At 42.4% G+C, this 27,770-nt stretch overlaps 1 protein-coding gene across 5 annotated transcripts in view; it reads left to right on the top strand.

Annotated features, from left to right (window-relative positions):
• Positions 1-1,856: 1,856 nt before the first annotated feature.
• Positions 1,857-27,770, top strand: part of DAAM2 (dishevelled associated activator of morphogenesis 2) — a 197,659-nt gene continuing 171,745 nt past the window's right edge. For 2 of the 5 annotated variants that reach the window (XM_080585368.1, XM_080585365.1), the window contains exons 1-2: positions 1,857-1,987; positions 17,695-17,833. The gene's annotated coding sequence lies outside the window, so the exon portion shown is untranslated. Of the gene's footprint in view, positions 1,988-17,694; positions 17,834-24,659; positions 25,157-27,770 lie in introns of those variants that run through there. The other 3 variants (XM_080585364.1, XM_080585367.1, XM_080585366.1) reach the window with 3 other exon arrangements.

The following is a 27,770-nucleotide window of genomic DNA, read 5'->3' as shown; positions in this document are numbered from 1 at the left end:
ATACAGATCAAAGATCAAATGAATTTTCTGAGCTGGTATTTATCTGAGATGAGACACTTCTAGAAGGCATTTTAAAGTTAGGAGGGAAGTTGGCCCACATGTCTGGAAAAACGTTCCAGCTGAAAGGGTTTAGTGCAAAACTGAAAGAGGATGTGGACAAGATGCTTGAGAGGGCTGTTTTACTCCTCTTTTAGTTAAATCCAGTCAAAGCCTGGACACAGTGGAGGGCTGTGGGCTAGGAGCGAGGCCTCTTTTCCAGGCTTGAAGTGAACACTGTTTAGGCACAGCTGAGAGACTGGAAAATACTGCTTTCCAAATGGGGACTTGCATGGCAGATAGTTACATCCTGGGTGTGGATATAATATACCATGGGCAGAAAAGTACAGGGATTGCCTTTTGCCAGGGACTTATGCAACCACATCTGTAGTTACCCACCATTTCCTCCCTGACCCCCCTTGGAGTGGGTTTCTATCCAAAGGTGTAAAATTTACAAATCCCAAAGAATTGCAATCTAGGCTTTACCTAGAGAAACTTTTAGACTGTTCATGCCATAAATATCTCTTAGAGGCTGCCTGACGTCAGAGGATTTGGAGAGAGAGGCTGGTCTGAAACTGAAAACAGCAGCAGTTCCAGTCTCACTGCAACAGTACAGCCAGCGAGAGGAACAGCAGAGGCATTTCTCTATGTGGATTATAGGGCTGCAGAACAGGGAGGAACTGCACAGAGACACAGGCACTACAGTGTAAGTGCAGCTGCTGCAGCAACTCTTCTCATGTTTTTGCTTGTTTTCAAGAACAAATCCCTACAAGTACTGTTGCTTTTTTTTTTTTCCCTTTTTTTCTTTTCCTTTCTTTTTATTTCTCCTCTGAAAGATCCCGAAGCCAGCTTGGCAGCACAAGGATTCAGGTTTGGCTTGGTTGCTTCTCCCAAAGGTATGCAGAGGGGCTGACCATGCAGGCTATTGCATGACTCTGTAAATGGTTTGGGGTGATGGGGGACGAGGGAGGTTGGGGAAGGAGAGGGAAGGACGGATCTTTGAAAGACTAAAAAATTAACTAGAATCCATCTCCGTCATGTTCTGGTAGCAGAACAGCAAAATCCCGTATAATCCCTAGGCAAAACCCAACTTCCTTAGTGCATTTCACAATGCAGGATCTGGTTTTTTAACTCTTTAATCCCTTGTCATATTGTGCAGCAAGTAGCTCCTCTTTCCTTATGGGGAGGTCAGGACACTTCCTGGCTCCCTGACAGTGCAGTCCTACCCCACTTCTGTTTGCCAGGCTCCTGATGGTAAATAATCCTAACGTGAGTATAGGATACTGCTTGCTAAGTCTGACAAACTTAGTGCCTTGAGTCTGCAATAGATTGATATTACGGGAAACCACTGCTTCTGCAGAGGAAAGAGGTATCTCACATCCAGAAACTAGCTGTAACAGGGTGACACATGAAGGAGGCAGCTACTGGAATTAAGGTCTCCTTGTGAAAAACCTGCAGAAGTACTACTGCAGACAGACAGTGTAAATCTTAAGGAAAACTAGTGATTCTTTTTTTTTTTTTTTTTTTTTTTTAATACCTCAGCAACCCAGAGATTCCCAATCCTGCCCCACAGGAAGGAGGTGTTTTCAGTGGGGCACTCAACTTTATTTATTTACATTTAAAATTCAGTGCCATTAACCTTACCTCCTTCCACCCTCGCCCACCTGGATGCCCCTCATTCACCCCCCGGCAGAGGTGGGAGCAGTTCTGGGGACACAGCTGTCCTCCTCGGTGGCATCTTTGCTAATCAGACCCTTGACAGAACCAGCTGGTTTTCCCAGGTGGGTGGAAGTGTCTGGTGCTTCCTGTGTGAAGCTGACATACTTAGCCAGAACTTGCAGCTCTAGAAAGCTCTTTGCCAGCTAGAGTGTGCTTGCTGTGGGCAGGTGCTGGAAGGAGAGCTGACACCCTTGAACATAAGCATGAAGCTGGGCTGAGAAGCAGGAGCTAAGTGAGTTGCACAATGTAGAGTGGCACGCTGCTTGTAATTGGCTTCAGCCAACAAGAAGTCACAGGAAAGGCTGTTGCAAGTCACTGCTCCCTGGGCTGAGTTGTTTTGTTGAGAGAATAAGTCTGCAAATACTTTTCCCCCTGGAGGTAGCAGAGTAGGTTGCTGGGGCAGGGAGGAGTGAAGGTGAGGGTGGGGAGGAGGGAGTTTTACAGGAATCACCCCTGCAGAATGAAACTGGGCAGAATTAGCTGTCCTGAAAGCAACTGCAGGCACGTCCCTACCTGTGACTGGGTGGTTGATGTAGCCACTGTGCTGGCTGATGTGATGGGGTACCCTTACTGGGCAGATATTGAAGGTCTAATTGCTGCTGGGGGTGCCACGCCGTGCAAAGTGAGGTAGACTGAGCTGGAGAAAAAGCAACCGTACTGAGTGCGTGTAAGGGAGCCTGTGTTCTCAGAGCTGGGATGTACTTTAGAAGTGGAGCCTCCAGACTTGGAAGGAGTTGCTTTGGGGTTTGTGCTGCTTTACCCTGATATATCAGAATCCCTTTCCTCTCCCTGCTTTATTTCTTACCAGATTTTGTTCACAGTATCTTAGCAGCTCCTTTTCCTAGAAACTATTTTATCATGTTGGCTGGCAATGTGAAAGAAAACAAATCCTTAAAATCTGTAGTAACTTGTTAGGAACCTGTTTGCCCCAGTAAAAGCCTGAGAGCTTTCACAGCTGAGACAAGTGTGTGAGAGCAAAGGACACTTTTATTTAATTCAGCACTTGATGTGTTTCAAGTGCATTGGGCAATTTAGAACTAACAGATACAAAACTGGAGAAAGCTGTGAGGGTGGGAAGAGGGACCAAGGAGGAGAAAATTCCACATTTGTGGTGTATTAAGCTGACTGCTTCCTTTCTGTTTCAGTTTCTCACTCTGTCCTCCACCCTGGAATCCCGCTGGGGAATGACACAACCTGCAGGGTGCTGCGAGTTTGGGAGTTCCTTGTGGGCTGTTTAGGGAAGAAGTTACTCTCTCTGGGGAAAGTATGGGAGGGGAACTGGGAAAAGAGTTACCGATCTTGCAGGAGATAAACTTAGTGTCTTATAGGAAGTCATGAGCTGTCACTCAGCATCCTCGAGTTTGGATTCTCTGTATCAGCCAGGGAATTGCTAGTTCTTCCACTGGTGGACACTGCCCCTACAGAAGTAAACGAAATAATCACAATGCAGACAGGGCAGATGTCTTTTCAGTTTTGCTTTGTGAAACAGAAAGCAGTTCCCTATTAAAGTTTATGACAGTCACAGTGCAACCCTGAGGTTTTAGAGGTCTATATTATGTGTACTGAAATGCTGTCTCATGGTTTCAGAGAGCTGAATAAGCAAATTCTCTGAATATCTTAGTGGCCTTACCACACTGTATCACTTGTCTGCTGCTGCTGTTCCTGCTGGTTATTTTGATTGTGCTCCTCACGTAGAGCAGAGATCATTCAGTTCATCTTGAAATCAGTCGCAAAAATTTTCCTTACCAAGTCCAGACATGGCATGCGCTGACTGCATTTTTTTGGCAGGGAGGCACAACGAGAGCTCGAAGGCATCTCTCAGATAGTTCTGGTTTTGCTCCATCTGCCTTAATTGCCATAAATTTCCCCCAAGGCCCGATGGAATCCCAGAAAACCATCTAGTCACCTCAGGCCAGCCATCTGACCCAGCTGTTGAGCAATCAGGGGACACCATTTCCTGACACTTAGGGGAAGGATGTGTGGGAGGTTTGGCTCTTGGTGCTTTAATTGCTATGAATTTTCAAACCTGGGTCGATCCTGTGGTGATCTGACCCTCTCTCTCTTTCCTGCTCTTGCAGCCCCAGGCGAGCACAGCATGTTCCACAATTAAAAGAAAACCGGCTGCTCTAATTTTCATTGCGTGGAACAATTTGTGTGTATTTTCTTCTGCTTTTTGTTGTGTTATTGATTGACAGTAGTGTCTCTAATGCTTTTCTGTTTCACCAGCCATGCTTCCTAATATCCCGCTCCTTTGAAATGATGCGTTTCCAGAAAACTGGTAGTCCTATGACTCAGGATCTATACTAACACGTGGTAAATCTGACTCATTTCTCATCTTTCTGCAGTTCCATTTAACACTGAAGTTCATTCTGTTTGGTACTACTCTGTGTGTATCAGGCTGAGGACTTATCTTCCAAGCTCTGTGTAGGTATTAAATTTCATAGAGCTATGTAAATTAGTTAAATGGGATTTATTAGGATGGGTTCTCAGCCAGTGTAAATAGGTGTGGGGGCTCCCATGTAGCTAGGACAAATGTATTTCATCTGAGGATTTGGCTCAGTGCCTTCATAGTGGTAATGAGTGACCTGAGGCACAGACAGTGCAAGCCTGCTGTCATTTGTACTAGTCAAAGTTTTCTGTAACTCTGTATTGTTCAGAAAACTTATTCTAGGCTTCAATTAGAAGTAAGTTCAAATAGCATCAGAATTTGGCCCAGAGAAACTGAGTCCCAAGTTGTGCAAAGTAACCTGTAATTTTGGCTCTTTATTTTTAGTGTCTCGTTAAGGCATCGAGATGCTTGAAAACTAAGACAGCCAAAATTATAAGCTGCTTTTGAAATGCTGGCTGACTGGCTTGGGCAAATCTACGCAGTGGGTTTGATTCTTCTCACATGCTTTTTACAGCAGCGCAACTCTGTGCAAGTCTGCGGAGTTACTGCTGTTTCACAGCAGCAGAAGTCACAAAGGAATGTATCCCATGTTGCCAGAAGCTCCCATGAGCTTTGGTATGTCAGTCCTGTGCTCATATTCTGTTTTTCTTGAAATATTCAGGATGTGCCCTGCTTTGATTTGCTGAGAACCATGTAGCCACGTGACCAGGAACACATCACACGCTAAGCATTCCCACTGGCAATGCAGGCTCAAGATTTCTTAGGGCTGTGTGTTAAATGTGGGCCTGATAATCATCAAACAGGCTTTTCCCTACAAAGTATTTCCCTTAAGCTTTGTGTCCGGTGTACGTGCTGCCCAGATTTCATGTTGCATGTTAGATTTATATTTTCAATTTTTTTCCCATGTGGTATTTCAACACTTGAGATTCTGGCTTCTCCAGTGATTTCTGTGGTATCAGATAATGTCTTCTCATAGTAGGAGTTTTCTAGTTTGGGGACAATGCTGAGTAACAAACCTGACCAGGAGAAGTGCCTGTGGTTTTTGGATTTAGTAGAAAAGCTATTCTGAGAGTATTGTAGGCTTATACCAGTGATAAGGGTTCTCAGGAGTTAGGAATTAGAGAGACTTAAGGTGGAAAGAGGGAAGTAGATAAGAAAGGGAGGAGATGGAATTTAAGGAGTAGGGGCTGGAGATCAGAATGATGTGTTTAGACTGCGGGAAAATGGAAAGAGAGGTAACCTTGAGGAATGGAGGAAAACTTGGCAGTGAGGGAGGAATAGGCTCCCTCCCTGAATAACAAGTGCTTACTCACTTCCCAGTTTTGCTGGCTTCAAAGTAATAACCACTGCAGTTGATATTACTGGTCATGAGTTTTGAAGTTGACATTTGCTTTCATTCAGAGTATTTTCCTCTTCACTGTGTCCCAAAATGGCTTAAATGCAGGCAATGCTTGTGCCAGCCCATCTCTTCTCTGAACTAAGGACAAAGTATATCTGTGGTACCCAAAAACTGTCCTCTGTCTCCTTGGTATATCACTTTTTTAAGAAGGTATTAACAAGGAAGCATTTTCACTCTTACAGCTTTTATTCTTCAAGTTAGTGAACAAGCCTGATTTGAGGGGATCCGTATTTTGTTTGCTCTTTTGAGGAAGAATGCTTTTAGCTGCTTAAACAGTTGAATTAATAAGCCATGAAGTCTTAAGAGACTGAAATTTACACAGTACCCCATAGGAAAATGTTCATCTTAGAAGTAAGTCATCAGGTCCAATTTTGCTTTTTAAGGTCTGTGCTGAAGATATGTTCCCAGGGAATTTCTGTAAATTAAAAAAGGAAATACGTGTACTGTAGGGAGAAGGAACATTTCTGCCAATGAGCACAATCAAGGTTGGGTTTGATCATGCAAGTCTACATTTCATGGCTTTGATATCATGCAGCAAGACTCCCTTCTCCCAGGACAAAGCTGTGGGAAGAGATGAGAAATCTCAGGGGATTGGTCCACTGGTAGCTATTAAACATGATTATCTGGCTATACTCCCATCTTCTGGTCCTAAACAACTAAGAGGATTGAGCAGGAGTAGGATCAGACTATATATGGTATTTTTGTTTGCTTTCCCTAATCATTTACAGCTGACCATTACTTGGAGATAAGATACTGGTTTCGATGGACTTCTGACCTGAGCCTTTGTAGTCAATTTCTATGTTCCTGTGGTCTTCAAGAGTCAAAACACTGTGAAGATCCTTTGATGTTTCAGCTGTTCTGTGCAGGCGAAACAGTCATATTCCTGAAATGTGGGCTGAGGAACCTGACCAGGTACTTCATAAACCTTCAGAAACTTATTCACATTTTAGAGCATCCTTTAAATGTCAAGAATGAGCATGGAGAAACTGTACTTTCACTTTTAGTACTGTCTGTACCTTCTTGCCAGTGAAAGAAAGTGACTGGCAGCTCTCCCTGTTCCCCATTTCAAAACTGGATTACAAACACTGTCAATTTTTTGCAGAAAGGATTTAATTTGCTAACACTCCTCCAGTTATTTTTAGAAATGTTTTGCATTTTCTTTTGAGTTTAAATATTTCTCTAAATCTTAACATTTCAATCAGGTGTACTCATCAATACGATGATTGCTGCTGATATTTTAATGAATAACAAATATTGTCAGTGCTTCCATTTTCCAGGGAAGCTCAGAGGTTTTTTTTTTTTTTTTTTTTTTTTTTTTGTTTAAAAAAAAAGAGTTTAAGGCTATTTTTAGATGTTTCAGGCTGGTCTTGAAAAATCATTAATCTATTTGCACGCTCTTGGTCCTAGGCTGTCATCTGTTTTCTTTCAAATCTCAAGAAGGCTGTGACAGAAATATGTGGGAATTCCATGTTGCTCTGCATCAGCCTGCCAATTCTGCTCCTTTCCTTGTCAGGTCAAAGAGAGCAACCTTTTCAAGAAGGAATGAAACTACTGTAGAACCCTATAAGCATCCTTGCCTCTGCTGATCTGTTTGTAGAAGTTTCCTAGACTCTTGTAACATTTAACATCATGTAACATGATTTCCCTCTAACATGGAACTATTTTGTTCCCCAAAAAATTACAACAGTCTAGTTCCTCTCTGAAAACCTGTAGTCAATATATCATCAGCCACTGGATCTGTATTTTCCATTGATTTAAGATCAAGCCCTTGAGTGCAGTGGGTATGGTATGCTCATTAACCAGATTGTTTCTGATGGAGCTGAAGCAATGCTCTATTTAACCAACATAAGTTAAACCATGAGAATATTTTCTTGTCTGCAATCTTACATTATATCAATATGTGAGGATAAAGGGAAGAGATTTTATATAGTTAGCAATTTATTTTTCCATTCAGCAGTTTCCTTTGAAAAATTTCCAAGCACTTTACAAATATTAATGGACTTAGCACTCCATGAAACTGAGGCACAGCTTATTCAGATGCCTGCAACCTGACAGGAGTCTGCACTATTGTATAAACACTCTCATTGCAGGTAGGTTAGACGCCCCCTCCTCCTTCTTATTTTTCAGTTATGTCTATGTCCTCTGACATGTTACTTTGATGAAGTCATGGCAATTAACTAAGATATTATAACACCTTTGTCATTGTTATCTTTTGTCTCCTACCTTTTAGGCAAACCACATATTAACCAAAATTTTACTTCTCCCAGAATGTGAGTATATCACTCTACTGCAAAGGATTTGTACTCCTCTCCTTTCTTTCTTCTCCCCCCAAACCTATGTTCTGGCTCCCCCAAGCATCTATTTATATTTCCCAATCTTTCTCTTCATCCCCTCCACCCTTCATTTAGGCTTTTGCCTGCATTGAGAGTGGTACTCAAAGTGGTACACTTAGGTGCTTCCAGTAATGACTGCTTGTAAGAGACCTGCCCTAGATAGGTAGAATGGGTTTACTTGTTAGATTAAACAGCACAAAATTGCAGAGAGGGTTTGTCAGGGTATCATTCTTCCTTACAAATGTTGTCAGGAACGGAGCCATCCTTTTGTGCAGACAGTCTTGGTTTTCTCACTGAGTCACTGGCTATTAAACTGAGATGCCTGGACTGTGAGTACCCTGCTTAAATCCATTTGGCAGAATCCTGACCCCCCTCCAGGCAGGTGACCCCATCAGCATCTGCACAACAGATGAAAGAAAGCAAGATCTTGACCAAACATGAGGGGACTTTAGTACTTTGCTACTTTTGCAGCCATGTATACAGCAGGAACCAATTAAACTATGTTTCTAACAGCTGAATGCACAGAGAGACAGTTGGTTTTGTTCTCGCCTGTGCTCTGATCTGTCAGCATCCTCCTGCACTGTTATGCAGGGATAGAGTAATAACCATGCTAGGGCCCTGCCAATATGAACTGTCTTCCAACTGTGCCCTACTGAGATATGAACTTGCCCTCCTTGCTTGTTTCATACTTTTACTGCCCCGAGGGTCAGGCATCCCAATGAGTGAATTTCTCTGGCTCTGTTGTAGAGGCCCTGAAATGCGTTGCCAATGCCAGAAGTACAAAGCTTGACCTTAGCCTTTCATCGTCAGCAGGATTCAGGCAGCCTGTGTGAATGTTACAAAGTCTTTGGCACTCACCATTGCTAAGTTATAGGGAGAAAAACAGATGCATTTTCTGACTAGGTGAAATTTTCCTTGGGGGACCCATGAACTGTTTTCCAGCTGTGTCTGGGCTTATCTAGAGTAGCTTCATGTACCTGCTGGGGGGCATGTGTTAAGCTATAAATGTCCAACTGTGCCCTTTGTGACACGTTTTGTGTTTAAACAGAGGCAAAATTTAGCAGGCAACTCCACACTGCATCATCTCCTGCTTGCTTACAATGTTGATGTTTAGTATGTTCACATCTATTGGGACATCTCCAGAGGCCCATACTCTTTCTGATTTACACGTCTGTTAGTGTAGCTAAACTACTGTGAAATGGGAGCCTTATCTAAGAAAACACTTACTGTAAATACAAACTGGAGTTGACCCTAATATAAAACATCAATATTTTCATATTGTATCACTGCACTTTTCATAAAAAGTGGATTAAGAAAGCTGCTTCATCAGACTTGAGAGTTAATTTTACAATTATTGGCCTTCATTTTTTGCAAGATATATCAACAGAGATAACCAAAGGAATGGACTTGCCTGTACCTACAAAATTCAGATTACACACACATTAATATTTTGCTTTTTCTCACTTTTTAGATATTATCCGTAGCTGTATGTATTTTTTTATTCACAGCACATTCTTCAAAGTAGTAGTAGTTATGATCTTTGTAATCAGATATCAAAGGTCAGGGAGATGATACTGTACCTCTGTACAATGAAATGCCTAATCTGTTATTGTCAGCTGCTTTAAACTAAGAGTGAGAATGGCTGCCTCACTTCAGGCCATAAAACTTAACCTTATTCTACTTCTCACTGGTGATTTGGAAAGTCTTACGTTAATGTGTGACATAAGTGGGATAAATGTTCTGTGGAGTCTGCTGGACTGCATGTCTAGTATGCAGTGTCTGGGGCTGTAGGAAACAGGACGTGAAGACCTTGTTGTCCTATACTCCCATGAATGCACATGACACGGGATCCATCTGAACATCCTACAGCCCCTGGTGACATATGGGAGTGCAGCAAATTAAAATGGAAGCAGATGGTGAAAAAGTCCCCTCTGTGTGTTGCCTTGTCTTGTCTTTCAGGGATGTTGCCTTAAGTCTTTGATCCAAATAGCCTGCTGAGGAAGTATGTCTCTGAGCTATGATGAAACAGCGCTGGGAACTCCGTGTTCAGTTCTGGGTACTCAATACTAAATGGTTACACACAGTGTACGAGGGATAGGGGGAGAGAAAGGCAAACTTCGGTTATCCCTTGGAGTGCTCATTAGTCATGGTCTTTTGGGATTCTTTAGCTCTTTCAGGAATAAATATAATTCACAAAGAAGCTAGAGGGTGCTTGACAATTTGTTGCCAGACTTGATGACAGCACCTCCAGAGAAATAGGAAGTATTCTCAGACTTCCATTAAAAATCCCCCTATTTTTATCTCAGGCTTGCTTCTGCTGGCTGGCCACTGCTATTAATTGCTCTTAGGTGTTTGCGTGTGTCAGGATATGTGCTTTCCAATGTGTTATCTGTTTGTCTGTGTACCTGCCCACCTGTTTGTAATGAAGCAGCCCAGGCTGTGTGAATGCATAAGCTGTATCTTCTAGGTTTCCTCTTTAAACTGCGTAGCCCTAAGTTCATGAGTTCTCTAGGTTCCTATAGTTGCATTTGGATTTCTAAAGCTGAATTTTACACCAAATTTTTGGGGGCTTTTTTCTAGGGCCTGCTTTGACCATTTGATTGGATCTCACACACTGTATCTTGTGAGGCTGATAAGGTGGGGAATGGTGGGCCGTGTGGCCACAATGAAGCTCCCCAACAAATGTACTGGTGGGTATCACAAAAAACACTTTTCCCAGTTCGGTGATAACTTGAAACAGTCTAAAAAGTCTCCGTGTAGCAAAGATGCCAAACTGGATTTGTTTAGGATCTCTGGACTTCAGTTATGTTCCGAGTGTCCCACGAAGCCTTGGGGTTACAGTCAACATTGTACAACCAGGTAAACACAGCCAGACTTGAGTTTGTTTATCGGTCACTGTGCATGGTTCTTAAAACACCAAGCTAACTTTTACATATTCACTGAGGAGACACAGTAATCACCGCATTATACTAGCGTCTGCGTATCTGACACACCCAGTGATTTGTTTGCAGACTTTCCCACACCCTCAGAGTTGCCACTTCTTAGTTTGGGTCATTTTTAACATGGCTGTGTCAGATATAATTTTCCCTCCAGATATTTTTGGGTGTAGCTGATTGCAGCAAGGACAGAGGATAAGAGAAGACTGCTTCTTGAAGGATGATGTGCAGCTCACCTGAGTTACATCATTAGAGACCATTAGAACATTCCAGATTTTGTTGTTTTTTAGCTTTGCTTCCCCACACACACATCTACCTCCTACCCATACAGTCACAACTGTTCTTTCTTTCTGTCCTTCTTCCTTTACCCAGCATTGGAACATGATAGTCCTGAGAATCTAATATGGGCCTAACCAGACCTCACCACACTGAACCACGGGGCCAACACAGGCCTTTCATTTTCTTATTGCCATTTGGTATCAGTAGGAAGATTTCATTATATTCCTGTTTCATCAAGCCTGTGTGCTGTATCAAAAAGTCTGTGTGGTTACGTTTATTAGCATTTTACGATTTTTTGCCTTGACTGTGTCAGATATTGGAGGTGTCCAGCTGGCAAATGGTGTCACAGAGCTGACTAAGTGGCCCCTTGTCCTGCCTGCTCTGCTAACTCTGCTGAGCCAAGCAGTATCTGTCAAAGTACACGGAAGGGAAGGAAGGATTTTGTTTACTCAGGCAAACAAATGAGCTGTAGATGGGAGCGATGCTGCTGCTTTGGCCATTAATTACAGGCTGCACACTTCTCAAGTACCAAAAGCTAAGCAACCTCCACCTTTCTTAATACTTGGATGAGAGACCGACGTCTATAGGAAACAGTGCTGGTAATTTAGAGGCTTATATGAACTTTGATGCAGGTTGTTTTGATGCAGGTTTAAGACTGAAATCTGAGAGGAATTTGATATTAATAGGGTATCAAAGTTTCTTGCCTGTGCTCCACAGTGCTTTGGAGCACTAAATTTGTCATTTCGGAGGTAAGGATTCAAGGTTTGTGTAGCAAAATGTGTAGTTCTCAGGTACTTGTCATGAAGTACACTATGAATGGGACACAGTTTAATACAGCTGCCTTTTATTTCTGGTTTCTCTTTGTCGTCTGGCTGCTTGTTTCTAATTCTCCACAGACCCTTACACTGTCCTTTTTCAAAAAGAAATTGATATAGATCATCCCTTGGACTCCACCTCTCTGTGTCTGAGAGTTATGTTCCACTGGGCCAACTGCAGGACCACATTTACAAAAATATTTATTACTTTTGGATCCTTCAGTTTTTACATTCAAATTTTGTACAGTTTGTGACGTGGGTGTCCTCCGTAGCTTCAGCTCCAGAAATGGGTCTCATCTTTCTTAAGTAAGATTTAAACAGCTGCACTTTGGCAACAACAGCTATCACTACCTGTGTAGCAGCAGTAACTACCAGCTGAGTAGGGACTATTGTCTGCTACTGAGGTCATCTATTCCATTGTAGTGACTGTTTTTAAAATACCACAGCTTGGGAGTTGCTTGGAGTGTCTCTTCATGCGTTGGCTTGGCACTGACCTATGTGGCTGTGAGGCAGTGCTTCTTGGTTACTTTCCTGAGGACTTACTGTGATCAGCTCTGTGCGGTACAAGAGATGGGTAAACAATGCAGCAAGCCCTGCTTTTCCATATCTGCTGCACTAAGATTGAGGTTGCCTGGAAAATTCAACAAGCATAGAAAGCAGCATGCTGGAGTAGTGCCACAGCCTCATCCTTCCTTGTGTGTCAGCTGAATTTGCTGGGGAGTTCTGGCTGCTCCTTTGCACAAATACAGTAATTCCTCTGAGCTCTTACTAGCATGCTCCTGTGAACAGGGTGCACCATACTGTGCAAAACCTCCACATACTTCACAAATGTGATCTAGGTTTTTGTCTGAGGTTTGAGCAGAACTTGACAAGTGGTGATTTAGAGCTGAACAAGAAGCAAGGCTGGAGGAGAGTGCTAAATATTTTTCTCGTTTAGCTGAGTTGTCTAAACACGGACTGGAGAAGACGAGCTTGCACAAAGCCTTCTGATATTGACTCTGAGTCAGGCATTATTATCCCTCTTTTAGAGAGTCAGAAACAAGAATTGGCTTGCCCATGCCCACACAGAAATGCACAGCTAGAGTCAGCATTACAGCTTGGTTACTCAGACGCACACGGACGTGCACCATGTATCACACTTCTTCCCACCCTACTTGATGTAAAGTAGGGACGCTTCTCATGCAGTGGTCAGGTGCATAGTCTTTGTTCTGCTGCTGTCTTTCATGAGTATGCTTTTTCTCTTTTTAGTGTAATTTTATTTTTTAATCTAAAAGTGTTCATAAATGAAGTAATTCTAGTCAATGTGTTGTGGTTTCATAGCTGTAAAAATACGGCTCCTTGAGCCTGAAGAGTTTGTAACTGTACAGCTTTCTGTTGCTGGCTCTCCTGGACAAACTGGTGTGTACCAGTGGAAAGCGAGAGAGGACATGTGAAGAGTGGTAGAAGGAAAATTCCCTTGCAATAGCAAAGCACAACACTGAAAATAAGAGAACAACCAATGTAACGGAAAGCAGCAAGTTCTAAAAGGTTTAGAAAACGTCAGGTTGGTTGAGACTTATGTTTCCTGTCTGTTGATAGTTTTTGAATGCGTTTGCCTCTCCCTGGATGTTGGGCATAACTGTTTGTGTCAACTTCCCTAGGCTCAGAGCAGAATCTGCAGGCCCTTTCCTTTAAAGCCTTTGGAATTTACATAACCCTGCAATTGTAGCAATGCAAAATGTGGCTCTGGTTACAATAACACGGGTTTAGGGAACGCAGGGAGAGATTGTAGCAGCAAAGGCATAAAAGCAAAACAAAACAAAACCCTACATGCTGTTTTAATTTTCAGCAGCCACGTGAGAACTGTCCTCCAGTTCCTAGCTATAAATAAATCTCTGCCGTCATAGGAAGACAAAAAACAAAACAGTTCACATTCCTCCCAGCATTTTCTTAAGGGTATAAAATAAAGGAAAGGTAAATATTTCAAAAGCAGAGTGTGTCTGTGCTGAGGAATGCCAAATTGGTACTCAAGGGGGTTGATACTTGCATCAAGTGAAAAAATTTGGCATTAAACTGCTCTTTCTCTGCTCCATCTCCACCAGCTGTTTTGAGAAAATCACTTAGGACTGCATATGGATAATGTGCCAGGCAATGCTTCTTAAGCCCCAGGGGTACACTGCCCCAGTGTCAGCTGAGGCAGGAGCTTTCTTTGCGATGAATGAGGACTACACAGAAGCGTGCCTGTTGCTTGTTCTTCTCGGATGTTATATCCTAGTCCTGTTACGTGTTGTGTTAGGAAGATGGGGACTTGGTGCCAGGGTTTTTCCACTTTCCCGGTTACTTGGGGTTAGGCCTGCAGCTTGCTCCTTTGAAGAGATGCAGAATTAATGGGAATGCCCTTCATGCCTTTTCTCCAGCTTTGAATACTCATTTATTAGATTTAACTTGAAGGGCAGGATGGATAGAATGCTGTATAAGGTATTAGGCATATGTTGTAGAACTGGGAGTTTTGTTGCATTGGCACTCTCTAACCAGAAAAAAAAATAAAAAATCATTTGCACATAAGTGATAAAATATAAAATATCTAGGTCTACAGTACATCTGTTTTCCAGAAGCCATAGCAATAGCGAAAGCTGAAAGAGGGAAGCTTTCTGGAATATACTTGTACTTCTGGAGCAGCACTGGGGAGCAGATTGGGCATCTGAAGATAAATTCTTTGCTTCCCCTTACGGGAAGGGAATATTGACCTGTTATGCTAGCACTGGAGCAGAAGAAAAGGTGGAGGATTAGCTTGATGATTTGGATGTGGCAACAAAAAAAAAATCTTAATTTAAGGTTTATCTATTCCTCTGACTGCTCAGATGCATGTAAAAATGTTGAAGTTAGTGAAGACTAGTCAAAGAGGCTGCACTTTACTGCTCAGTTTTCTCTTGCAGTGACACATCCAGAATCATAATTTCTCAAATTCACTACACAATTCAACTGGGGATGAACAAATACCAACACACTTTCCAAGGCAAACTCGTCCTGCCTTGTTGAAAAATTACCCCATATCCCCATGTAATTTTTTCAACAGCATGAGGGAGTCAAGGGGAGAAGTGGATAGAGAATCTTGGCATCAGGTCCTGTCTCTCTTGCATTAAATCTAGCCTCCTCCTACAGAGTTGTGGTCTCAAATGAGATGTCTTATTATGGATTGAGTGGCTTAAGAAAAAAGAAAATTGTTGTATTTTTCCAGCCATCCAGATTAATTAATAGAAATACCAGTGGCTGTACCACTGGCTGAAAATCTAAACAGAATTTTGACTCTCTTTGTTGAGATGAGGAATGGGTTTTATAGAGCTGTGAGACAAAGAAAGAGTGAGTGAATGAATGAATGAACACAGCTGTAAGATGCTATAAAGTTTTTATTTCTGTGTGTTTAGGATGACCACATTATTCATAAGTGGTTGAGCCACGAGTGAGTTGCTCAACTTATCCCAGTAAAAAAAACCTGTGTGCTTCCTTGGTATTATCAAAGGATTTAATTTCTGCCACTTTACTTTGTTGAGTCATGTATTTATTCATGTTTCCCTTGCTCACTTCTTTTAGGCGACAACAGCTATTGTAGAAACACTGTCACAACTCAGGATAGGATTTAGTTATGTGGCCACATGTTGATATGGCTAAAATGTGCACAGAAGGCTTTTGAAAACTGTGTAAAGATCATGTGGTTGGGTGGTGAGATCCTGTGGCACTGACAGATGCAAAGGTACAAATGCGGAATCAAACAGCACAATCAACAACGATGCTGTAGAAACAAGCAGGTCTGCTTGATAAATAAGCTTCTAATTATTACTTGTGGCAAAACAAATGTGGTCAGCTGTTCAAATTCAGTTTCAGTGGATCAGAATGGAAAATTGTTACAATTGCAGGTGTCATAGGGTAAGCTACCCTACTTTCAGACTCAGGGATGAGAAGATATAATGCCATGTGAATTGCGTGGCTAAGGGTAGCTCTTTAGGGAATATCGGGATAGACTGACTCATAACGTATTAATACAAGGAATGAGTGGAGATAACCTTCAGCAGAGAGACCTGGACATACCAGAGAGAGTCCAACAATGGGTGAAGATGATTAAGAGGCTGGAGCATCTGACATACCAGGAGAAGCTGGGAGACATGAGGCTGTTTATCCTGGAGAAGAAAAGGCTTAAGGAGGTCTTATCCATGTATATAAATAGCTGATGGGGAGGAGTAAAGAAGATGTAATGAGATGCTTCTCAGTGGTGCCCGGAGACAGGGCAGGAGTTAATGGGCCCTAATTGAAACACAGGAAATTCCATTCAAACATTAAAAACAAAACAATACAAATAAAAACAACACTCTTCTACTGTGAGGCTGATCGAATACTGGAACAGGCAGAGAGGTTGTGGAGGCACCATACATGGAGATAATCAAAACCTGACGGGATGGTGCCCTAAGCAACCTGCTTTTGTTGCCCCTCCTTTGAGCAGGGGCTTTGGAGTAGATGATTGCCAGAGGTCTCTTACAACCTCAGCTGTTCCATGAGTCTATGATAACTTACTTGTTTTTTTCTTGTGACTGAGTCAAAACAACTCAGTAACTGTGATCACAGGTAGCACTTATTAGCAGGACCAAGTACTATTTGGGATGAGCTGTCCTATGTCCTCTTAAAATAAGTTATTTCAGGGCAAAAATGAGGAACTGGGGTGAAAGGTTTCTGGAGGGCGTGTAGATTTGCTTCCTGTACTATATATAATCAGAGGTTGAGTAGAGGACTTCACTCTCTCGAGTTTCTAATGTGTCATCTTTCATCAGTATCAAGTTCTCAAAGAAAATAAATAGATAAACAAATAAATCCTGAGTTTGCGCCATGTTGATGAATCTGTGTTAAAACTGATGTCGTTACTTCAGTGGAAAATGGGGTTAATGAAGTGAAAACAAGGCCCTGTGTTTCTGTTATCCCCCAAAGATTACAGTTTCTATGAATAATCTTAAGGCACCCACAGAAGAACTGATGATTTTAATGATGTTTCTCTTAAAACAGCTTAGTTAAATGCCATGGGAAGCAAACAAAGAGAAGGTCACTTTAATGGCATTTCTTAAAATGACAGTACAGCAGCAATTGTGGAATGTCTTGGAGCATAATCATTTGGCTTTAATAATACATAAATAAATAAAATAAGAAAATTAGCTGACTGATAAAAGTAAATAATTCGTAACAGGTCTCCTAAATGTTGGAATTCATTTCTCTAGAGCAGTTGATACAAAGAAGTCAGAGCCATTGGCTCTCTATCAGCTGAAAACCATCTTTGTATATGTTATTCAAACTGCAAGGACAATTTTTTTTTTCTAACAACGATCACTTACGATCATTTCCCCATACTCAAAGCTAAGGGTTGAGTAACCGATTGTCAGTTTTGCTACAATGCAGGTGCAGTCGATGTTGAAGATACAAAGGTACATGTGAGGTAGTCATACTAGCTTTGATTCTACAGTGTACTCTGTGTGGTGTTGAGTACTTCAGCAAAGCAGCATTTAAAGTGCTTTCTTATTTTCACATGCACAAATAGTACCCACTGCCTGCATCTTCTTATGTCAAGCATATACATATCAATCACTCTGGTTTCAGACAAAGTGATTCCACTAAAACACTGGAAGACCAACACTGTACTGAAGTTAACAGAGGCTGTACTGGAACTTCCGTACACGTTTCTTCTATAATTTCTTTTGAAAGTCACTGAAACATTGTAGATATCTTTCGTATCGACAGAAAGCTAACAAACTATTTGCAATTGTTTCTCCAGAAGACCATCTCTACTGTCACAGCAGCTGTACTAAGTCATCTGAAGGTGAACTTTTCCTACATGACGAGGCCTTGAACTGAACACAGAGTACTATACAGAGAGAGAGAAGAACAAATCAGAAACTACACAGATCATCCAGGTTAGTTCTGATTTACAGGATGGGCATGGGAGTGGAAATCCTAAAAATACTGGGAATGGGATTTTAGCTATCACTTTTTGTTCTGTTAAGCTTTCATGATGTTACCTACATTCACCAGGCAAGAGGAATCTTCCACTGATTGCAAGGTGGTTTTCAACACAGAGCAAGGTTACAGCAAACACTTACTGTCCCTAATTATATATAAGCCAGGTGTGTTTAGAAGCAATATAATTCCTAATGTCATCGAAATTGTAAGTTCCTACCCCTTCTGTTCTCTTTACCATGTCATCATTTAAATAAAATAGAACAGAACTTGGATCCAGGCTATGCTACAAGTGTTAGTCGCGCTGTCACTCAGTTTGAGGGACAACATAATAACTTGGTTTTGATTAGAATTACAGTCTAAACTGGAGGCGTTTCTTGTAAGTTAACTCTCTTGTAAGTTGTAAATATGCATATTGGAAATGGTAATTTAGTAATGTTCTTAATTTTATGCTCTAATTTTCCTCTTTCCTTTCTTTTTCACTCCTCTATTCTTCTAGAATGGCCACCAATTAGAAGAAAACTTAGTGTCAGCACCTTCCTCCTGAGTGCAATTTAGAATCCTCCAGGGCTTCAGTCTATTAAGAGCTTGTGTATTCAATTTGTGCGCCAAGTCTGATTATACCTAACACCTCATCATTTTCAGCATCCTTTCTGTTTCTTTCATAGTGCTTGCAGCAATCACAGAGAAAAAATAGTGTGAAACCTCTCTTTCACATAATATTTCCACTGTACAGGATCCAAAATACTGTGAAGTTGTGGCTGATGGTGCGTGCTTCAGCGGATGTAAAGGAGTATATCAAGTAGTAGGAAAGCGGTGAATCAGTTGTCAGGGCTCAAGCTCAATCATACTTCTGCTGAATTGAGCAGTAAGTCTTCTGCTGTTGTCTCCAGAAGCATAATCCTGCCCTTCTGTCGGTATCTTAAATGGGGAGAACCCAGATGTTAGAACTTCAAAGACGGCTGACAGAAAAATATACAAATGCTAAACTTCAGATTCTGTTGCCTAAAACAAAGTATGATGTTTTGCTCACAGCTTTATTTTCCTAGATGTATATGAATATGTATTGAAGAGGAACATGTTTACGCCACATAATATTAAAACATTAGCATATTACGTCTTTGAAATCTTGTGGAAAACTAGTTAATTCTTGATTAGCTGCATCCCTTGAGGTGACCAGTTTATTTTCTGGCATGTGCAGTTGTTCAGGAACAAAGAGTGCTTTTAGGAGCCCAGTATATGTGTATGTACCTCTTACAAAGAATCAGGGCCAGTACCTAGTTAAATATATGCTGCTTTGTTGGCATATACCAAATCTTCTGGCTCAAGCTGCCACTGATGGAATTAAACCTTGCAAAACCTGGGTGTGTCCGTCTTCATATCCCAGTCAACTGCTTCACAGAGAAAGCAATGTATTTTTTGTCTCCAGAGCAACTCAATCTTGCTGGTAATCACACACATACCATTCAGCACCCCACTAGAACGTAGGTGCTCTGCATTCCCAGCAAGCTTCACTGTCTTGCCAAGTCCAACGAAGATGGCTTACACCTTTCTTCTCCACAGTCCTCACCCATTACAGTCAAGGAGGTTTCCAAGAGAGCAACTCAGCATCCTTTGCCGAAAAGTAAGGAGCCACATTTCCGTAGGAACTTTGTCCCACTTCCAGGACTCCTAAGCATACAGGAATTCCTGTAAAGAAAGCCAAGTATTCTCCAGGAAAGTGTGTGTCACAAATTAGGGCAGCTTCTATGTGATGGAAGTTATGTCCAGGAAAATCAGGGTGGGTTAGCCGTGGTGCAACAGAGGAAAAAGAAAAAACAGCCAAAGCCTCAAAAGCCAGAATAAAGAGCTTGGCCATAGAGTACTGAGACTAAATGTCATTTGTAATTAATTGCTGTATTAAAGTCAGCTGGCTTCCTAATTGATTTCAGCTTCTTACTAAGGGATCAGTTGCTGCCAATTAGTTTGCATGTAAACTTCAGAGGATATGAATAATCTAAGTTTAGCAAGCCACACTGACCATAACTAATAATCTCTCTTGCTCTTCTGCGAAGAATACACAATAAGCAAATGTTGTTCCCTGCCTGGCATCACAGGTGGAGCCAGGACTTGTTCCTCCAGCTGCTTACTTCCTCTGAGGTGCTACAAAGCTCTTAGAAGCATGAAAAACTGGCAACCTTGAAGTCGCTTTTGAAAGGAGAGTGTTTCCTAGGCTGAATAGGAGCAGTGTGATAGCTCCATCACCAGTAGTAAAGAAAAGGATATTTAGCTGGAGCTCCTTGTCTGCTAAACAGCTGTTTCAAGAGCCACGAGTCCTTTACAAAATCCGAGACTGTTCTAAGCTGGCATCAGTCTTAATTACCTTGATCAGTTATAGACTGCAAAGACAGCAGGCCAATTTAAAAACAGCCATTACTTCTACTCTGGTCTTGTGCTAGCCGGAAGTCAACCAGAGATAGAGATCTGGCCTAAATTCTGTCACAAATTAAAAAGTGGAAATATCCTTTGCCTTTCCCTTTGCCTTTCCCAACTTTTGACACTTCACTGATTTTTTGTATCATGTACATTTCCAACTTCTACTTCCTTCGCATAGACTTTGCTTTGATTTTTTTTTGAAGGTCTGTGTATTCATAGCTAGAGAATGCCTCTGTTTCTGACTGTTTTAATGTCTATTCTTGTTTGGGACAAGACATGTTGATCTCGATCATTGCTAATTCAGTAATGGTCAGTACAATATCAGGCATTCTGTAAACACTTGCAAAACTTAAAACCAGCTCTTGAGTCCCTCCCTGCCATGCAGCTAAACAAATCCATGGACACAAATAAAAGGAAATAAATGAATATGCACACAAGTGAAAGGAAATAAAATGAATACAAGGAAAAAATAATTTTACACAGTGTCAGGAATACAATGCATCAGATGCAAGCTAACTTAATAGCAATAGGCTCTGTCACAGTTTCACTCAAACATCTACATGCATGCACATATGTAAATGTACACATACACATGTATGTACACATTGTGATTAATCAGGTGGAATACAATCTCATGCATTTATTATTTTTAATTTTTCAATTAATAATGACTATTATTTCAGATGAGCATTGTCCAGATCCCTACTTTTTTTTTAAAGTTCAAAGCATGTTCTCAAACTTCTGGATTAACACAATAATGTGGGATAGGGTTCAAAAGCTCTTATCTGAAATTTATATATGCCAGAATTGTGTAAGTATACCCCCCATCCTCAGTCGTCAGAAAGTCAGTGGGTGTGGAATCTAACCCTCAAATCTGATTGTCTGGTTTGAACCCAAAGATAAAAACAGTTTTAGAAGAATTTTGGAAGAATTATATTATCTAAAAGAATGTATATGCATGTCTGTATTGTACTGACTGTATGCTCCTCATTTCAGCCCCTCAGAGGTAGGGGACAATTTTCTGTGGTTCTGAGATAAGGGTAGTGGTGTCCTGTCACCCATGCTACATCCTATGTCGCTGCATGCTACTAATAAAAATAAATAAATAAAAGCTAATAGTAAATAAAAATAATAAATTTACCCTGTGTGACACACTCAAGAGATGTGCAAAATATTGTGTGTCAGTTCAGAGGCTGGGAGACATGCAGAAACAACTTCTGTAGGGAGGGTGTGAAAACCCTACTAATTCTGTAGCCTGTGGTGACTGAGCAGAAGCTGCCTTTGACCCTGTATCTGCACTGGGTGGTGGTGTCAGGCATGGAAGGCAGCCGAGCTCACAGAGCCACGGTGTTTAATCTCATTGTCAGATGGAACAGGCAGCCTGGCACTGGGTCTGCGCTCACAATGGGCACTGTTGTTGTTAGATTAATATACCCATGTCCTTTTGTGTTAACTATGAATCAGACAAACAATTTAGATCTCCAGAGGTGGAGCGACATCTTACAGAAGCTTTTGCTTCTGCATTCTGCGAGGAATCTGTTTTTGAGCAGCACATCATCTCTTTTGTTTTGGATGTCCCTTTACCCTTGTCTTTTTGTTCCTTTCAGGGCCCCCAAAGGGCTCTGTTTAAATCTATATAAATGTTTGACACATTTGCTTCTTCCAGTTCAGAGTAATTAGATGTGAGTTTTGAGGGCTGAATATCTGCAGTTTGGGACCGATATTTTTCACACATGGGAGCAATTAAAAAAAACAAAAAGGCATGAGAAAGTAAGAAACTGGGGGGAAGTCTTTGGTTTGGTGTTGTCAGTGGGCCCAGGACTCTGTGGGCTTCATCCATGGAGTCTGTCACTCTGTACAGATAATACTATAGCTTTTGTTTTTCACTTTGATGGTCAGAGCCTAAAAATGCTTTGATGGTTTTATTTCCAAATTCTAGAGGAACTGCCTGTGTAAGTACATTTGTGCAATCCTGGGATGTAGAACCTATGTCATATGCTGCTCAGAAAGAACAACAATTTTCTTGCCTGGTAGCTTCTGAATTTGTCCCCTATAAGCTGAACAGACCAAAATACTTCCTATTGAAGGTCACCTCTTGTGCAAGGGGATTACTCTGCAGAATCAAACATTTTTGCAAACTGCAACACTCTTCAGCTTTCACTGAGGTATCTGCAGTTCAGTCTGTAGTGATAAAAAAGCTGGCTTCTCCAGCAGCCTTCAACCTGGGCTGTTATTAATACAAGTACTGAATTATATAACACCCCAGTTTAATGTACTTTTCTGTTTTGGGGAAGCGGTCACAGAAAGGATCAATGATTTATCTAGTTGAATGTACTTCTGACTGAATATCGAAGTGTGCAGCAGGATCTGAATGCTGTGTCCTTTATTTTATTTAATATATCACACGTTTCTCCTGCAGCCAGTAATAGAAACCAGGAGTTGTGCTGTAACCATTAGACAATGCTCTGTCAATGGAACATCCAGATGCTGCGGTGAGAGAGGGGGGATGGCTTTCGCATGGGTTTATAAGGACTCTAAGGAACAACATATGTAAGGAACAGCAGATATTCTTAATTTATCTTAACATTTATAGTGGTTCGATCATTCTAGTCCAATGGCACACGCCTGCTTCCTGCTGGGCGCTTTCTGGTGTTTTGCACGTACCTGTTTCGTGTGTGCAGAGTGATGGAGCACCGCTTTCACTCCCCCCAAGGCCCAGTTTCTTTCCATCATCGTTTTTTTGCCATTCAGATCCCCATCTGCTGCAGCAGCTAACTCTGCCTTCTTGTAGGCAGACTGCCTAGCTGTTTCGAACATATCGGCCTAACCATAGCTGAAATACCAACTGGAGCATGAGCTCTGCCTTAAAGATGAGTGTTTTGTTAACTTTTAACTAATGATCAAGACAAAGGCCGTTTATCTTGCTATGCTGTATCATAATAAATGGCAGAGTGCTCTAAGTGAGGTTGTGCTGGTAACATGAACCCGCCTAGCCTTTGTCCCTTGGCCTGCCGCTGCAGGTTCGTTTCCAGCTGGGTACAGCTCTCTGGCTCTAGGTCCTTGGCTGTTCGAACGGGATGACACGGGGACAGCAAGAGAAGGAATCAGTTCTGCCTCTCCTCTCAGCTCTTCTTTCCTCTTCCAATGAGAAACTGAGGGGGTAGGGGGAAAAAGGGGAGACAAAGCCAGATAGATAGCACTGGCAAGGGAAGGGAGAAGGTCTCCACCTCTCTACAAAAGAACCCACGGCATACAGAAGAGGGAAGAGGAGTGCAGGGGCAGGACTTGGAGGATAGGATGAAGGAAGCAGTGGGCAGAGCTGAGAGTGCAAACTGAGGATTAATAGACCAATGGAAATGTGAGTGGAAGGGGGCTCTGACAGTCATCAGATCTCATCTGCTGTGCATCACATGTGATTTGCATGTGTAAATTATGTAAAACTTTCCCAGGCTTTATGCTGAGAAAGGCAGGAGCATAGCACAGCTCATGCTAGAGGAACGCTGATGGGTCCCTGTGGTTTAATACAAGGTTATTAATGCTGAAGATTATAATTTAGCAGCGTGGCTAAGCGGCTGCTTTGCTTACAGGGCAGAAGGTATACGTGCCAGTAGTTAGCGGATACCTACTGAGCCTGTTTGTGAGGGACCATTGGCACTGAAAAGGCTGGATTCTCCCTTTGTTTAGCACCCACTTCCTTTCACCATAGGGTCAAAGAACAGAACGGCATCACGTCGGGTTGTTATATCCAGTATGTACCTCTCATGTGCTTTCTGTGCTTGGTGAATGTGAGGGCAGAGAGGGCAGGACAGGGGTGATTCGGCTTCATCTCGTTTGGTTTGGCCTGCTGACCTGAAGGGGGACTTTTTCAGGTAACTTTGCTTTCTCCAGTTGCACCGTTACACCCGTATGTATTTGTATGTATATGACTTCGCCTTGCGCTGTGTGTTGATGTGTGTTGTCAGCATGAGAGCTCGGTTATTGTAATGAAAACAAACGACTTACGCATACGGAGAGCAATCCATACATTTCCACGGGTTACAGAGAGAGATTTTGCAGATGGTGTTACTGTCTCTGAACTTCAGCGTTCCTGTCTCACGGAGAATGCGGCTTCTCCCACTGCAGACAGCAGCACACATGGGCAGACAAATCCCCCGTATTAATCTAGCTGTTAATGTCAGGTGCGGCTGAAAGCGAAGTCAGAAAGCAGAAATGAGGCTGGAAGCAGCGGGTTACACTGCCTTAAAGCTTTCTGAAGGGTGACCGAGGAGGAAAAACTGGGAAAGTAGGGCTTTAATAGTCAAGCTGCATCCTCTCCACTACAGGGGATAAAATCCCTTAGGGATCAAATGTGGGGATGTCGCCAATGGCCAGGGGTGTGCAGGGTGGGAGTGGAGGCGTCGAACTCCTGAGGGCTGACTTTGTGCTGGGGATGGGAAGAGGGAAGAGTGAAGGGAAGGGAAGCAGGCGGGCCACGGCCACACGGCAGCGCCCGAAAGCCTTCTCCGGGAGCTACGAGGCTGCCGCCCCGGGCGCGCCGCTGCCGTGCGGAGCGGGCCCCTTTAAGAAGGCGCAGCGCGGTAGCAGGGGCAGGCCCTGCCTCCTGCCTCCCGCAGCCCTGCAGCGGGGCTGGGGCCGGCTCGGGGCTGGCTCCGGCTCCGGGGAGCAGTTCCTCCCGGGCTGGGTCCGAGCGAGCGCACGCAGCAGCCGGCGCCGCCGCGGCCCCGCTCGCTCCCTCCCTCAGCAGCATCCAGCGGCGAGGAGCTGAGCGCTCCCGCCTGGCTCCCGGACGCGGGATGGACGTGCCTGAGCGCTGAGCTCAGCGGCTGTAAAAAGCGAGCAGGAAAATCCACAGCTGGATGAAATCGGTAAGTCAAACGCAAGTCACATCCTCCTCTCCGGGCTGCAGTTTTCCAGTCTCTTCATTTGTAATGCTTTTTGCAGGCCGCTTTTTTTTTTTTTTTTTTTTTTTTTTTAATCGACTTCTGAGCGGAGCAGCTGGGAAAACATGGAGGCAAAACAAAAGTGTAAAAAAATCTTTGAGCATTTGTCACTGTTTGCTCTCCTGGTTTGCAATCCTCTTTTCGCATTGACGCTTTGCTGCAGGAGTGGGGAAGGGGAAACCGGCAAGTGTTTTTTGCACGGGGGGGAAGAAAGCTGGGAAGAGTCGCAATTGGCTTTTCTCGTGGAGATGATTAAAGAGGGAGATTTGAAAGAAAGACTTTCACGAAGCTTGAAGGGACTTGTCATTTACTTTTCCAGAGTAAAAGCAAATGTCATGTTAAACGCTTCTAAAACGCAGTCAGGTGTGTGCGGCAGGGATAAGAATCCTTTTAAAAAACGCGTTATCGGTGGAAATCTGGATGCAGAAGGACTGCTGAGCAAATGTTGCATGTGTATGTTTAAATTTAACTAAATACATTGGCAGCTCTGTAAAAGCAGAGGCATTAAATGCATTTTTTCTCGGCGTTGGACAGAGGGCGCTGTTGCTGCATCTGGCATAACCTTGAAGAAACCAGGGAGCTGGTAAAACTCGTGAAAAATCAAGTAGAGATAAGGTGGTTTAAACAATTAAAACAGAAATTTTTCACGCATGCAGAAAGCTACAGCATATAACATTCAGTCAGAGCAGTCAGTGGTTTCAATTTTGTTCCCTTAAGAGTTTTTGTGTTGTTTGTTTTTAAAGTGATGATCTGACTTATGAAGAAAAATATAAATTCTGATGATCAGCTCAGGTTCAGAAATTATAATTTGAATAATGTTCCTGTTATCTTTTCTGGAAGGCATTGTGGGGTCAGCCTGGATGAGAAGGGGAGGAAAAGCCTAGTCTCTTGACAGAAATATTATTTCAGTAATGATGTAGGGTATAACGAAGAACTCTCACTCAATGTTAATCAAGCTGCAGGCTGGAATTAGGCATCTGATACAGAAACATATCCTTTATGTCTAACACAAATGTGTTGCAGAGGTGGTGGTCTAGAAGCTGAACATTAAGAAATTTTAAGCCCAGTCACTGAACCTCTTATTGTCAGGTAGTTTGGGGAAAGGAGAAGGCACGTGTTCAGGCTGGCATAAGCTTTCTTCATAGAAATCCCGGTCCTGCTACTGGGAGAAGAGGCAGATAATTGTGCTATATTCTCTCCATATATAGGGAAGAAGAGTTAGAGAATACAGTAGTAGACTATCCATACTGTTGGGTATGATACTTGCATATGCACAGCTAGGCAAGTATAATGACACTGCTGCTCTGTGGACTAGGAATTTGTGTTTCCTTGAATTAAAGGCTTTAAAAGGAGTTAAGCTATTTAATTTAACCAATGCAGTTCTACTGTGAATAGAGAAGGACCAGAGCCGTCAAGTTCCTGTCTTGTGCACCATCTATTTGAACTTGATGTTTCTGTTATGTCCTGGGGCTTTGGTTGTGCCTTGAACAAGGTGTTTCTGTCTGGCTTTATTCCTGTTACTTAAAAATCACTTGCAGCGGAGTGGAAAGATTTGCAGGTTTTGAGTCCTTAATGTGAGGCATGCTGGGCAAAGCAGATTAAAAGAACTGAATGACCGTATGGATTCCAGTCATTCAGACTCGCAATTATTGCACCTCATTGAGGAGTTCAGACTGCTACTGCATCTGCTGATTCAGTGGAGTATGAGAGCAAAGTCAACTTTCTTAACTGCAAGAGCCTGTTAAACAGTTATTGCAAGTCCACGTGTCCTTGAGATATTAGAATTTCATCAGGAAAAAAAGCAATTTCTTTACACTTGTTCATTAACCACCCACATATGAATGGTCCTTCGAGATGATTTCCTGGATCAAGGGAAGGATTTCCCTCTTCAGCTCATCTCACTGGTGCCTACTAGTTCAGAGATGTCTGCCTGCGGCTTCAGTAACTTAGTGAAGAATCTTTTCTTTTCCCCTTCCCTTCCTGCAAACTACGTGATGGGATTACTCAGATGTCCCCCTTGTATTGTGAAGAACACGGTGCACCCCTTGGCAGGAGAGCAAGTTTACTGAGAATGCATAAAGCTAACAGGCTTCCTGAGGCACATTTGACCCTAACAGATGCTTCTCTTGGTAGGAGGCTAATTTATGCATTGAAAGCATGTCACCTCCACAGCCACTGATGTTCAGCTAAGCTCTTATCAGTTGCATCTCCACTCTGTTCCGTTGGTCAACATGACTTTGATATGCTACTCCAACTGATTTCAGTTCTAAGTAGTTTTCCTACTTGCATATATCTCAAAAATCTGTGTTTTATACATGAAAGAGACAGTTTGATGTGACTGGTCCTGTTTTTACTGTGCTTTTAGGAAATTCACTTTAGGATGTATTTTATTTTGCTCCTGAGTGTTTTCCTTTAAGTTACTTTGTACCAGAGAGCTCATGCTGTAAGTCTGTCAGTGGCTGATTCTGGGGTCATGCAGTTAACTCCTCCAGAGACTTCAAAACATTAGCTTAATATGACATATGTGTGTGATATTTAA

The sequence above is a fragment of the Anser brachyrhynchus genome (genome assembly GCF_964034855.1).
Source record: "Anser brachyrhynchus genome assembly, chromosome: 3".
Lineage (NCBI taxonomy): Eukaryota > Metazoa > Chordata > Aves > Anseriformes > Anatidae > Anser > Anser brachyrhynchus.
Note: the sequence above shows the minus strand (reverse complement) of the source record. Positions and strands in the feature narration are given on the sequence as shown.